At 37.9% G+C, this 14,643-nt stretch overlaps 1 protein-coding gene across 6 annotated transcripts in view; it reads left to right on the plus strand.

Annotated features, from left to right (window-relative positions):
* SOX5 (SRY-box transcription factor 5) overlaps positions 1-14,643 on the plus strand; it is a 1,093,182-nt gene that overhangs the window by 601,710 nt on the left and 476,829 nt on the right. The window lies entirely within an intron of this gene.

Below are 14,643 nucleotides of genomic sequence, written 5' to 3' on the forward strand. Positions count from 1 at the left end.
TGCAACCCCATGAACCACAGCACGCCAGGCCTCCCTGTCCAACATCAACTCCTGGAGCCTACCCAAACTCATGTCCATTGAGTCAGTGATGCCATCCAACCATCTCATCCTCTGCCGTCCTCTTCTCCTCCTGCCTTCAATCTTTCCCAGCATCAGGGTCTTTTCAAATGAGTCAGCTCTTCACATCAGGTGGCCAAAGTATTGGAGTTTCAGCTTCAACATCAGTCCTTCCAATGAACACCCAGGACTGATCTCCTTTAGGATGGACTGGTTGGCTCTCCTTGCAGCCCAAGGGACTCTCAAGAGTCTTCTCCAACACCACAGTTCAAAAGCATCAATTCTTCTGCACTCAGCTTTCTTTATAGTCCAACTCTCATATCCATACCTGACCACTGGAAAAACCATAGCCTTGACTAGATGGACCTTTGTTGGCAAAGTAATGTCTCTGCTTTTTAATATGCTGTCTAGGTTGGTCATAACTTTCCTTCCAAGGAATAAGCGTCTTTTCATTTCATGGCTGCAATCACCATCTGCAGTGACTTTGGAGCCCCAAAAAATAAAGTCAGTCACTGTTTCCACTGTTTCCCCATCTATTTCCCATGAAGTGATGGGACCAGATGCCATGATCTTAGTTTTCTGAATGTTGAGCTTTAAGCCAACTTTTTCACTCTCCTCTTTGACTTTCATCAAGAGGCTCTTTAGTTCTTCTTTGCTTTCTGCCATAAGGGTGGTGTCATCTGCATATCTGAGGTTATTGATATTTCTCCTGGCCATCTTGATTCCAGCTTGTGCTGGAATAAATAAGCAGGGTGACAATCTACAGCCTTGACATACTCCTTTTCCTATTTGGAACCAATCTGTTGTTCCATGTCCAGTTCTAACTGTTGCTTCCTGACCTGCATACAGATTTCTCAAAACGCAGCTCAGGTGGTTTGGTATTCTAATCTCTTTCAGAGTTTTCCACAGTTTATTGTGATCCACACAGTCAAAGGCTTTGGCATAGTCAATAAAACAGAAATTGATGTTTTTTTGGAACTCTCTTGCTTTTTTGATGATCCACCAGATGCTGGCAATTTGATCTCTGGTTCCTCTGCCTTTTCTAAATCCAGCTTGAACATCTGGAAGTTCACGGTTCATGTATTGCTGAAGTCTGGCTTGGAGAATTTTGAGCATTACTTTACTAGTGTGTGAGATGAGTGCAGTTGTGCGGTAGTTTGAGCATTATTTGCTCTTGCCTTTCTTTGGGATTGGAATGAAAACTGACCTTTTCCAGTCCTGTGGCCACTGCTGAATTTTCCAAATTTGCTGACATATTGAGTGCAGCACTTTCACAGCATCATCTTTTAGGATTTGATATACTCAGTAATAAAGTATGATAATTATTGATTCATGTAATCTATGCCTCTTGAAGTTTGGAAAAAAATAGGACAAAAATAGAACAAAAAGTAATTTGCATTTTTTATAAATAACTCACATATTTATATTTTCTGGTGCTCTCCTTTTTTATTTTTCCATTTTTCTTGTAGATTGAATTACTATCTGTGTATCTGCTTTGCTTTTCTTCCTCCATTAAACCTCAATATCTCCATATTCCTTTTGCTAGTATATATATGTATATATTATAATTTCTATATATGTTCTAAGTACATACAGAATATTATAAATGCATTTCTATTTATAGAAATAAATTTCATATACTAATATTTTGAGGCCTACAGGACAGTTTTATAATTATTTTATAACTTTTTTTTGGCAAAATTATCTTTTATAAACATCTGTTAAAGGATAATGAGAAGATACATATATTTATACTGTATTTACAGTGCTCTATTTCTTTATATGGCATCAGGTTACCATCTGGTGTCTTTCACTTTCAGCTCAAAGGACATTCTTATTACTTGTAAGAAAGGTGTATTAATAATTAATTCTTTCATTTTTTTTTCAAATGGAGATAACTTTATTTCTCTTTCATTTTTTGAATCAAAATATAGTTGCTGTATACTGTTATGTTAGGTGTACTACTTAGTGGTTGGGCTTCCCAGGTGGCGCTAGTGATAAACAGCCATCTGCCAATGAAGGAGACATGAGACTCGGGTTTGATCCCTGGATCAGGATGATTCACTGGAGGAGGAAATGGCAATCCACTCCAGATACACTCCAGATACAACTGAGCGACTTAGCATGCACTAATGATCGGATGTTTGCATGCATAAGGAAATTATCACTGTGATAAGTCTACTAACAATCTTGTCTTCAACAAAGTTGTTACAACATTGTTGACCATTTTCTTCATGCTGGTATCATATTTCCATGACTTTTTATTATGTTACTGGAGGTCTGTACCTCTCAATTCCCTTCACTTATTTCACCTCCCTCACCCACTCCCCTCTGACAACCACCTGTTTTTTCTCTATGAGTCTGTTTTCATATTTTTAAATTTTTTTTATGGATTCCACATATCAGTGAGATCATATAGTATTTGTCTTTCTCTGTTTCTGACTTATTTTATTTAATATAATATCCACTCCACTATCCACTCATGTTGTCACAAATGGCAAAGTTTCATTTTCTATGGCTGAGTGATCCTCCACTATATATATTCCACCATGTTTTCTTTATCCATTCATCTACTGATATGCAATTTATGTTTTGGGGACACATTTTGGAAGCCTGCAACAGTTATTCCTTCAAATTTTTTCAGTCCTTTTCTCTTTCTGCTTTCTTTCTGGGACTCCTATTATTTATACGTTGGTGTACCTAAAGTTTTCTGACAGGTCTCTGAGACTTTGTTTATATTTCTTCAGTCTTATTTCCCCTTCCTTTTAAGATTAGATGATCTCTATTTATCTATCTTCAAATTAGCTGGTACTTTTTTCCCTGCTACTCAAATCTGCTGTTGAATCATTCCAATAAAATTTTCATTTCATTTACTGTATTTTTCCAACTCTAAAATTTCTTTTTTTTGGAAAAGCATTTAACCTCTTGATTGATATTCTATATTTGATGAATCATTGTTGCTAAGCTTTCCGCCTTCTAAAACATGTTTTTATATATATATATGAAAGTAAAAGTCATTCAGTTGTGTTCAACTCTTTGTGACCCCATGAATTGTACAGTCCATGGAATTCTCCAGCTAGAATACTGGAGTGGGTAGCCTTTCTCTTCTCCAGGGATCTTCCCAACCTAGGGATTGAACCCAGGTCTCCCGCATTGCGAGTGGATTCTTTACCAGCTGAGCCACAAGAGAAGTCTGTATAAAGTTTGATCTCTGGTCAGGAAGCTAAGATCCATCTTGGTTCTCTGACTGGAGATCAAACTTGTGCCACCTGCAGTTACAGCATGGAGTCTTAATCACTAGACTCCCAGGCAAGTCCTAAAATATGTTTTATAAGAAAAAAATTTTAAGCATAATTGCAGCAAATATTTTGAAGTTTTTATCTGCCAAGTCCATCATTGGGGGCCCCTCAGAGACAGTTTCTATTAACTACTTTTCCCAGTGTATGGATTACAATTTTTTTGTTTCATTGAATATCTTGCTATCTTATTGTTGGAAACTGGATAATTTGATAGCATACTTTAGTAACTCTGGGTTATGAGCTATCCCTCCTCCCACCTCCAGGAGTTACTGTTTTTGCTATTAATGTTCAGTTGTTTAGAGATTTGCCTGGACTAATTGTGTGGATTTTATCTTGCCCTCAGTGTGCATGACTGATATCTTCTCTTCCTTATGTTTTTAATTTATTTCATTTTTTTTTAAAGTCTGGCTTCCTAATTTCCCCTGAATCAGCTTATTTTTCAGACAGTGATAAATCTGAGATCATTCTTAAATATCTGGAGCCAGTAAGATATCCATCCTTTGCCAGTGGATCTGTGTGTGAGTTGAGAAACACAAAATTCAGACACTTTATGAATATGCCTCAGCTTTTACTTTCTGCATGTGCAGGGAAATCAGGAAAGTATGATAGCTAGGTCTGTCTTCATTATCTTGTGATTACGTTCACAGCCTTTCCGACACCAGGAGTATGTGGGAATTGATCAAGGCCCACAGTGGCTGTCTCTTTCACTGGATCTCTCCAAAAGATTTCTTAAGTTTGTCTGAAGGTCTATCGCTAACTCCAACCAGTATTGTAACCTTATGTAAGCTATGATATTGGCTTTTCCTGATTGTCACAGAGATAACTGTTGCTTTTGATAGCACCTCAAGACATGGGCCTTATCAAGCTCTACTCCAGATGAATTTTTCCCTGTCTGGAAAGAAAGCTGATGTCCTTTACAGCTTGTCATGCCCTGGTAAATACAGCAGTAAGGAGTTGGGAACCAGTGAAGGGGTAGAAGCAGCCCCAGGATAAAATGCTGCACAGACTCCCATTGTTTTTTGGAGGTGGAGTAGTTTTTCTTAAATAAGCATATCACTGCATTTTTGTATACCTGTGATCAATTTTCAGAGCTCTGAAATGTTTGTTTTTGGCAATTTTAGCCAGTTTTATTGTGGTTTTGCATGGAGAAAATTTGCTAAGCTTTTTACTTGGCCATTTAAAAAAGCCCTTCTTCAGTATGTGTTCCTTGGTTGAAATTTATAAAAAATTAGCCATCTTAACGTACCCAGTTTATAGTCATTCAGAATGTTGTACAACCACTACTTCTATATGTCTCCAAACATTTTTGATGCCCCAAAGAAAAGTTTGCACCCATTAAGTACAAAATAAGTCACTCCTTATTTTCCCCTATGCTCACATTTCACCAACCCCTGGTAACCACAAATCTGCTTTCTCTCCTATGGATTTACCTACTCTAAATATTTCATATGAATTGTAAATGTTTATGTCTGTCTACTTTTACTTAGCATATTGGTTTTGAAGCTCATCCACATGGTAGTATGTGCTAGTACTTTATTCCTTTTTATGGCTAACTAATAAGATTCATGTATTTATGTATTTAAATGGGGCTTCCCTGGTGGCCCAGCTGGTAAAGAATCTGCCTGCAATGCAGGAGACCCCAGTTTGATTCCTGGTTTGGGAAGATCTGCTGGAGAATGGATAGGCTACCCATTCCACTATTCTTGGGCATCCCTGGTGGTTCAGATGGTAAAGAATCTGCCTGCAATGTGGGAGACCTGGGTTCAGTCCCTGGACTGAGAAGATCCCCTGGAGGAGGGCATGGCAATGCACTCCAGTATTCTGGTCGGGAGAATTCCATGGACTATTTCATGGGGTTGCAAAGAGTCGGACATGACTGAGCGACTTAACTTTCACCAGATTTTATGTAATCATTTGTTGGTGGACGTTTGGGTTGTTTCCATCTTTTATCAGTTGTGAATGATGCTCCTGTTACGTTCATGTACACATAATTTGCTTGAGTCCTTGGCTAATTTCTTTGGGTATACACACAGAATTAGGTTTTCTGGGTATTCCCATGTTCACCTTTTTCAAGGAAGCATCAAACTGTTGTCTCTGCAACTTTACTATATTTTATATTATTGTTAGCCATGTTATGTATGCTCCAATTTATCCACATTCTTATCAACACTTATGTTTCATTATAAAAAAAAATTACTGTAGTTATCCTAGTGAGTGTGGGAGTGAAGTATTAGCACGTTTTTAGTTCAGTTCAGTTGCTCAGTTGTGTCTGACTCTTTGCAACCCCATGGACTAGAGCACGCCTGGCCTCCCTGTCCATCACCAACTCCTAGAGTTTACTCAAACTCACGTCCATTGAGTCAGTGATGCCATACAACCATCTCATCCTCTGTTGTCTCCTTCTCCTCCCACCTTCAATCTTTCCCAGCATCAAGGTCTTTTCCAATGAGTCAGTTCTTTGCATCAGGTGGCCAAAGTATTGGAGTTTCAGCTTCAACATCAGTCTTTCCAATGAATATTCAGGGCTCATTTCCTTTAAGACGGGTTGGTTGGATCGCCTTGCTGTCCAAGAGACCATCAAGAGTCTTCTCTAACACCACAGGTCAAAAGCATCAATTCTTCGGCACTCAACTTTCTTTATAGTCCAACTCTCATATTCATACCTGACTACTGGGAAAACCGTAGCTTTAACTATATGGACCTTTGTTGGCAAAGTAATGTCTCTGCTTTTTAATATGCTGTCTAGGTTGCTCATAACTTTTCTCCCAAGGAACAAACATCTTTTAATTTCATGGCTGCAGTTATCATCTGTAGTGATTTTGGAACTCCCCAAAAATGAAGTCTGTCACTGTTTCCCCATCTATTTGCCATGAAGTGATGGGACCAGATGCCATGATCTTAGTTTTCTGAATGTTGAGTTTTAAGCCAACTTTTTCACTCTCCTATTTCACTTTCATCAAGAGGCTCTTTAGTTCTTCTTTGCTTTCTGCCATAAGGGTGGTATCATCTGCATATCTGAGGTTATTGATATTTCTCCCGGCAATCTTGATTCCAGCTTGTGCTCCAGCCAGTCCAGCATTTCTCATGATGTCTCTTGCATATAAGTTAAAAAAAGAAGGTGACAATATACAGCCTTGACATATTCCTTTCCCAATTTGGAACCAGTCTGTTGTTTAATGCCCAGTTCTAACTGTTGCTTCTTGACCTGCATACAGATTTCTCAAGAGGGAGGTCAGGTGGTCTGGTATTCCCATCTCTTTAAGAATTTTCCACAGTTTGTGGTGATCCACACAGTCAAAGGCTTTGCATGGTTGATAAAGCAGAAGTAGATAGTTTTGTGGAACTCTCTTGCTTTTTTGGTGATCCAACAAAGGTTGGCAATTTGATCTCTAGTTCTCCCTTTTCTAAATCCAGCTTGAACATCTGGAAGTTCACAGTTCATGTACTGTTGAACCTGGCTTGGAGAATTTTGAGCATTACTTTGCTAGCGTGGGAGATGAGTGCAATTGTGTGGTAGTTTGAGCATTCTTTGGCATTGCCTTTCTTTGGGATTGGAATGAAAACTGACCTTTTTCAGTCCTGTGGCCACTGCTGAGTTTTCCACATTTGCTGGCATATTGAGTGCAGCACTTTCATAGCATCATCCTTTAGAACTGGAAATAGTTCAACTGGAATTCCATCACCTCTACTAGCTTTGTTTGTAGTGTTGCTTCCTAAGGCCCACTTGACTTCACATTCTAGGATGTCTTGCTCTAGGTGAGTGATCACACCATCATGGTTATCTGGGTCGTGAAGATCTTTTTTGTATAGTTCTTCTGGGTATTCTTGCAACCTCTTCTTAACCTTTCTTCTGCTTCTGTTAGGTTCATACCATTTCTGTCCTTTATTTTGCCCATTTTGCATGAACAGTTCCCTTGGTATCTCTACTTTTCTCAAAGAGATCTCCAGTCTTTCCCATTCTATTGTTTTCCCCTATTTCTTTGCACTGATCACTGAGGAAGGCTTTCTTATCTCTCCTTGCTATCCTTTGGATCTGTGCATTCAAATGGGAATATCTTTCCTTTTCTCCTTTGCCTTTCACTTCTTTTCATAGCTATTTGCAAGGCCTCCTCAGACAACCATTTTGCCTTTTTGCATTTCTTTTTTCTTGGAGATGGTCTTGATCTCTGCCTCCTGTACAATGTCATGAACTTCTCTAATGACAAGTAATGTTGAAATGCACCCGTACTAGTGTGCTGTGAAGCAGAGTTTCACAGAATTGTGGCTCTGTGGGGAAGAGCCAGGAAGGCATTTCTGGGGAATGATATTTGAAACCTTCAAGGAGTTAATGAAGCAATGAGCGGACAGGAAGATCTTTACAGATAAAGGAGAAAATATTTGCAAAAACCCTCATGGCAGGAGCAGTATGGTGACTTCAGAAGCCTAAATGAAGACTCTTGTGATGTTAGAGAAGAAAAGAGTACACGGGACAATGTCTGACTGGAAAGGCAGGGGGAATATCATGCTTTACCTTGTAACTTTCACTCAGCAGCACGGTGTATATGTTCCTGGGTGACATGATCAGATTCACTTTAAAAAAATAATTCTGGTTGTTCTGTGGGTAATCAAGGAAAGTGGAACATCATTAGATAAGATTAGACAAACTAATAGACTGTTATGGTATTCCAAACAAATTGTCATGGTACCTAGAACTAGGTAGAGAAGATGGAGAGATGCGTCTGTACTAGAGATTTTGAAGAGATAAACTGTCCACCCTTGGATTTCTTAGAATGTGTATTTATATCAAAGATGCAGTCTGACTTGGTTCAGGTGGACAAACAAGGAGTAAGGACAAATTAATTGCAGTCTTTCTCTCGCTTAAGCACTTGTTTTTCTGTCAGTATTTTTATTCATAATCTTTCATTTATATTTCATTATCTATCCTTAAATATATACATGTCAGTGTATATGTTTAAATGTCATATCTTCTCTTTCAGTACTGTGGGGCTAATAAAATCTTAATAAACATTAATTTTTATCAAATTTGCCAAGAAAAGACTCTCACAAATCTTGTTAGTTTTTAACATTCTGTTCATTTTGGAGCCTAGAATGTATCTCCAGCAGGGACTGTGCTTGGAAGCACCAGGGACTTCTTGGAAGAAAATATACTTGACAGATCTTGGGTCAAACCGTAATTATCCTTCAGAAAGACTGATTCTGGACATACTGTAGGTAATGCATTTTTATACTGTCAGGATTTATGTCACTTTGTTGTTCAATTGTTCTAGACATTTTTTCTATCAAAGTATGAGCTTCTACAGAGATGTATATAATAACAGCTTGTTTTCTTCTGTTAGACTCCAGGTGCAAAGATGACCATTCTAACTTTTCCATATGTGTCTATGAAGGTTTGGAAAATTAGCTAGTGAACCTCACCTCATGACCATAAATGTGCCTGTATTAGCCTGTGAAGAAAATAAATCTCACTATTCCTTTAATTTAGGAATTTCCTCTGTCCTTCCTCCAACAATTCCCCTCCCCTCTCCCCATCACCATGCCATGCTCACATTTGAGTTTTCTCTCCTGGAAGAATGAGTACAGACCATAAGAAGTCAGAACAAAACTGCAGAGAAAACAGATTGGTAGTATAATCTTGAATAATGGAAAAAATGAGAGAAAATAAATCCATATACTTAGATGTAGATGCAAATAGAGACATAGGTGTCTATATCGTAATCTGTATCTATCAATCAGTTGATCCACAGCACCTTGTACACCTTTTTCTGAGGGGGATTCATATTATTTAGTCAAATTTACATATAGCAAAAGGGCTAATTTGATACTGATCTCTGAAACTTAAAAGATTTATTAATACCTAAGAAGGCTTTTCATATCAGGAAATTTCAAGTAATAATTCCTCTTATTACTATTATTCCTTCATCTTGCTCTAAAATTTCCTCCCTTTTCTGTTTCATTTATTTCATTCTACTATGTCTTTGCTCATTTATTTCTTATGCCTTCTTTATGCTTTTCTTTGTAGAGAAGGGAATGACAATCTGCTCCAGTATTCTTGCCTGGAGAATCCCATGGACAGAGGAGCCTGGTGGGCTACAGTCCACAGCATCACAAAGAGTCGGACACGACTAAATGACCTACATACACACTTGTAGAGATACTGTTTTGTCTATTTCTTCTTGAATTTTCTCTTACTATTCTTTACTTCAACTTAAAAGGACGTTTTTAACCAAAAGATTCCTAGAAAAAAAAAGTATTTTCCATTTTAGATCCCTTGTGGCTTTGGGACAATGAGGGAGTAGGTAGGGGGTTGTAAGTGGAAAGGTTACTGAGTCTGCACCCCAGAGGTATCTGGAAAAATGTGTGGCATGTTGACAGTCTGAGATGAAGTTGTCATAATGACAGTTTGGAGTCTTGTCTGATTTGACAGCATTTACTTGCTTTGCTGCTCCAACTGGAAAAGTAACATTGTGTCTGGGGACTAAATCTACTTGTGTATTCTTGAACTAAATTAAAGGCAGATACTAAATTGTCTATGTGGGTTTTCTTTTGTTTTTGGCCTAATTGTCTGATTTACCAATGTTCTGTTCTGTTCTTTAGTATACCTTTAGGTACTTAAAAGGAAGTGATTTGAAATATTTATTGGTGTCATTGCAAAGTCAACGAGTTGACTGAAATTCTATATTTCATTGATCATATATTTATTATTTTTGAATAGCATCAATAAATGTGAATTGACCTATGGAGTGTTTTAATTTCTGACTGGCTGTGATATCTAACCTATGGACCCAGAGAGTGCATTATACAATTTCTGAATGTTGTATGTAGAGCCCTGGAATGGAATAAATCTTTGTGGAATTACCCCAGTAGCCCCAGTGGGGTTAATTTTCAGTATGCCCATTAATAAGGAAGGGACAGATACAAGCAGAATGAAAAGTAAAACGTTAGAATCATTTTGTTACTGGTCTTCTTACTTCCACATCCTCCTGTGCAGAAGTTTTACAAGCATGAAGTTTCACCAGCATGAAGTTTCTCTTGTCATGTGTACTTTTATGATTGTGACTTAGAACTATCTAACAAATTTTCAGTGGAAAAAAAACTTCATGTTGGCTTTGATTAACTTGTTGTACAGTGAAAATTTCCTTTCCTTTTTGGCTGTAAATGTTACTGTGTTAAGTAATATGCACTGAAAAAAGAAATTAGGAAAAAATGTGTATATTTAAATGATTGTTTATACCTGCATTCTTAAAAGTCCTAAAGACAATTGTTTCTTGACAATCAGACAGTGACTATTGGACAGAGAAAACCCATGAAAAAATTTTTTTCTGAATATGATTTATGGAATAAAGAAAAATATTAAACTTCTGAAACTACTATAATTTTAATAATTCGTATTTTAAAAGAAACTGTTATTTATGGCTGCATTGCAAGTAGAGTATTAAATCTTTTAAACGGTTTATTTGCACAGTTTGACTTTGAAACAATGCCAGTAAATATGGTCAAGTTAATAAACTGACTAGGGAAAGAATCTTTTTTATATGTCACATGAGTTTCTGCAAATCTTCTGAAGTATTATTCTACCTGAGTATAATAAGGGGAAAAATTAGCTTTCTAAAATGTCTCACTGTTAACTAAAAATATTACTGTAGGTATTGCCGAACAATTATCAGCACTCTTCTGAAAATATTTGGAAGCTATTGAGATACAGATTTTAAGGAAACTTATTTAAGAAGGAATTTTCTTCTTTAATAAACACTACTCAGGATTTCCTAGAACTGCAAATTTATTATTTTTTAATTGATGATAATGAAGGCTGATAGCATTATGGTACAAGAAATTTGACTTTTGGAAAGCTGCATGGTAGAAAATAGGTTTTGTGTTTCCTCTGTCTTTAAAGAGCTAAGGACATTTTAATAAGTGATACCTGGAAATTATTGACAAGATGATCTTGAAGCCAGTCCAAGGTGTTACCAATTATGGATCAGTCCAGGACATCTTTTTTAGACTGTTAAGATGAGGTCTATATTATTTATGCTCTATTCTTTTAAGTTCAATCTGCATAATTATACAAAAAGGTAAAAAAAAAATACCTCCTATATTCATTTATCTGGTAACTGCATCTGACCCATCATGATAATACATTATTTTATTATCAAAGGAAGGAATTAGAAGCAGTAACTTCCTGTGACAGTATTGACTATGAATTTCCTAGTATCTACACAATCATATTTTAATACAGATACGTATATATACATCCTGCACCGTGTGGCTTGGGGGAATCTTAGTTCCTGGTCCAGGGATTGAACTTAGGTCTCAGCAGTGAAAGCGCTGAATCTGAACCACTGAACTACCAGGGAATTCCCAAGTCATTTTGTAATTGGAATATTAGAAATGTGTTGTAAAATTTTGGGTAATTCATTTAGAAGAAAACCTAAATAGACCTGTCAAGAGGCTATGTATTTAGTGTGGATATCTATATGTAATGGCAGAAATATAAACCTATTTGATTAGGTCATGTTGCCCTATACCTCACTGTCAATTCTATGTAATATATGGTATATACGCCATATTGTATTTCTCTAATCCATTTTTCCCCCAGTATTCTGAAGCTCATTTGACCTCTGGGGTTTTGGATAAGAAAATTCACCCATGAGAAAGGGAAAGGAAAGTATTAAATGCTCAGTTGTGTCTGACTGTTTGTGACCCCGTGGATTATAGCCTTGCAGGCTGCTCTGTCCATGGAATCCTCCAGGCAAGAATACTGGAGTTGGCAGCCATTTCCTTCTTCAGGGGACCTTCCTGACCCAGGTATCGAATGCAGGTCTCCTGAACTGCAGGCAGATTCTTTACCATCTGAGCATCCAGGGAAGCCCTATATAAATATTCACTTATTTATGCATTCACCTATATAAACAGTTAAATTTAAGTCTATCAGTATCATATAAAAATGTAAAAAAGAGTTCTAATCTTGCTTTACAAGTAGCTGTGAAAAGAAGAGACGCAAAAAGCAAAGGAGAAAAGGAAAGACATACCCATTTGAAGGCAGAGATCCAAAGAATAGCAAGGAGAGATAAGAAAGCCTTCCTCAGTGATCAATGCTAAGAAATAGAGGAAAACAATAGAATGGGAAAGACTAGAGATCTCTTCAAGAAAATTAGAGATACCAAGGGAACATTTCATGCACAGATGGGCTCAATAAAGGATAGATAATGGTATGGACCTAACAGAAGCAGAAGACATTAAAAAGAGGTGGCAAAGATACACAGAACTATACAAAAAAGATCTTCATGACCCAGATAATCACGATGGTGTGATCACTCACCTAGAGCAAGACATCCTGGAATGAGAAGTCAAGTGGGCCTTAGGAAGCATCACTATGAACAAAGCTAGTGGAGGTGATGGAATTCCAGTTGAACTATTTCCAATCCTAAAAGATGATGCTATGAAAGTGATGCACTCAATGTGCCAGCAAATGTGGAAAACTCAGCAGTGGCCACAGGACTGGAAAAGGTCAGTTTTCATTCCAATCCCAAAGAAAGGCAATGCCAAAGAATGCTCAAACTGCCACAGAACTGCACTCATCTCACATGCTAGTAAAGTAATGCTCAAAATTCTCCAAGCCAGGCTTCAACAATACATGAACCATGAACTTCCAGATGTTCAAGCTGGACTTAGAAAAGTCAGAGGAACCCAAGATCAAATTGCTAACATCCATTGGATCACCAAAAAAGCAAGAGAGTTCCAGAAAAAAACATTTATTTCTGCTTTATTGACTATCCCAAAGCCTTTGACTGTGTGGATCACAACAAACTGTGGAAAATTCTTAAAGAGATGTGAATACCAGACCATCTGACCTGACTCGAGAAATCTGTATGCAGGTCAGGAAGCAACAGTTAGAACTGGGCATGGAACAGACCCGTTCCAAATTGGAAAAGGAGTACATCAAGGCTGTATGTTGTCACCCTGCTTATTTAACTTATATGTTGAGTACATCATGAGAAATGCTGGGCTGGATGAAACACAAGTGGGAATCAAGATTGCCGGGAGAAATATCAGTAAACTCAGATATGCAGATGACACCACCCTTATGGCAGAAAGCAAAGAAAAACTAAAGAGCCTCTTGATGAAAGTGAAAGAGGAGAGTGAAAGCGTTGGCTTAAAGCTCAACATTCAGGAAACAAAAATCATGGCATCCAGTCTCATCACTTCATGACAAATGGATGGAGAAACAGTGGAAATAGTGGCAAACTATTTTGGGGGCCTCCAAAATCGCTGCAGATGATGACTGCAGCCATGAAATTAAAAGGCACTTACTCCTTGTGAGAAAAGTTATGACCAACTTAGACAGCATATTAAAAAACAGAGACGTTACTTTGCCAACAAAGTTCCGTCTAGTCAAGGCTATGGTTTTTCCAGTAGTCATGTATGGGTGTGAGAGTTGGAGTATACAGAAAGCTGAGTGCCGAAGAATTGATGATTTTGAACTGTGGTGTTGGAGAAGACTCTTGAGAGTCCCTTGGACAGCAAGGATATCCAACCAGTCAATCCTAAAGGAAATGAACCCTGAATGTTCATTGGAAGGACTGATGTTGAAGCTGAAACTCCAATACTTTGGCCTCCTGATGCGAAGAGCTGACTTATTTGAAAAGACCCTGATGCTGGGAAAGATTGAAGGTGGGAGGAGAAGGGGACAACAGAAGATGAGATGGTTGGATGGTATCACTGACTCAGTGGACATGAGTTTGAGTAAACTCCAGGAGTTGGTGATAGACAGGGAGGCCTGTCGTGCTGCAATCCATGGGGTCACAAAGAGTCAGCCATGACTAAGCAACTGAACTGAACTGCATCTTGTCTAATTACTGTTCATACCTTCTACCTTATGTATGTAGCATCTTTCATTAATTCTATATCAAGACTTCCATCTTACATTAGATAACATCTATTCAGCAAACTATTGAGCACCTACTGTGTAGTAGGTATTTTGCAGGGTTCTAAAGAAATAATAGAGGATGAGATGGTTGGATGGCATCATGAACTCAATGGACATGAGGTTGAGTAAACTCCAGGAGTTGGCGATTGACAGGGAAGCCTGGCGTGCTGCAGTCCATAGGATCATAAAGTGTTGGACACAACTGAGTGACTGAACTGAACTGAAAGAGACAGTGTCTGTGCCCTTGAGAATCTTAGAGACCTTGCAAAGAAGCAATACAGGGGAATGTATAGAATAACAGAAGCATAAAAGATATAGAAGTAGGAAATAGTAGGTTGATGGTTCTTTCTTGGCAGAGATGTA

This window comes from Muntiacus reevesi, chromosome 1 (genome assembly GCF_963930625.1).
Source record: "Muntiacus reevesi chromosome 1, mMunRee1.1, whole genome shotgun sequence".
NCBI classification, from domain to species: domain Eukaryota; kingdom Metazoa; phylum Chordata; class Mammalia; order Artiodactyla; family Cervidae; genus Muntiacus; species Muntiacus reevesi.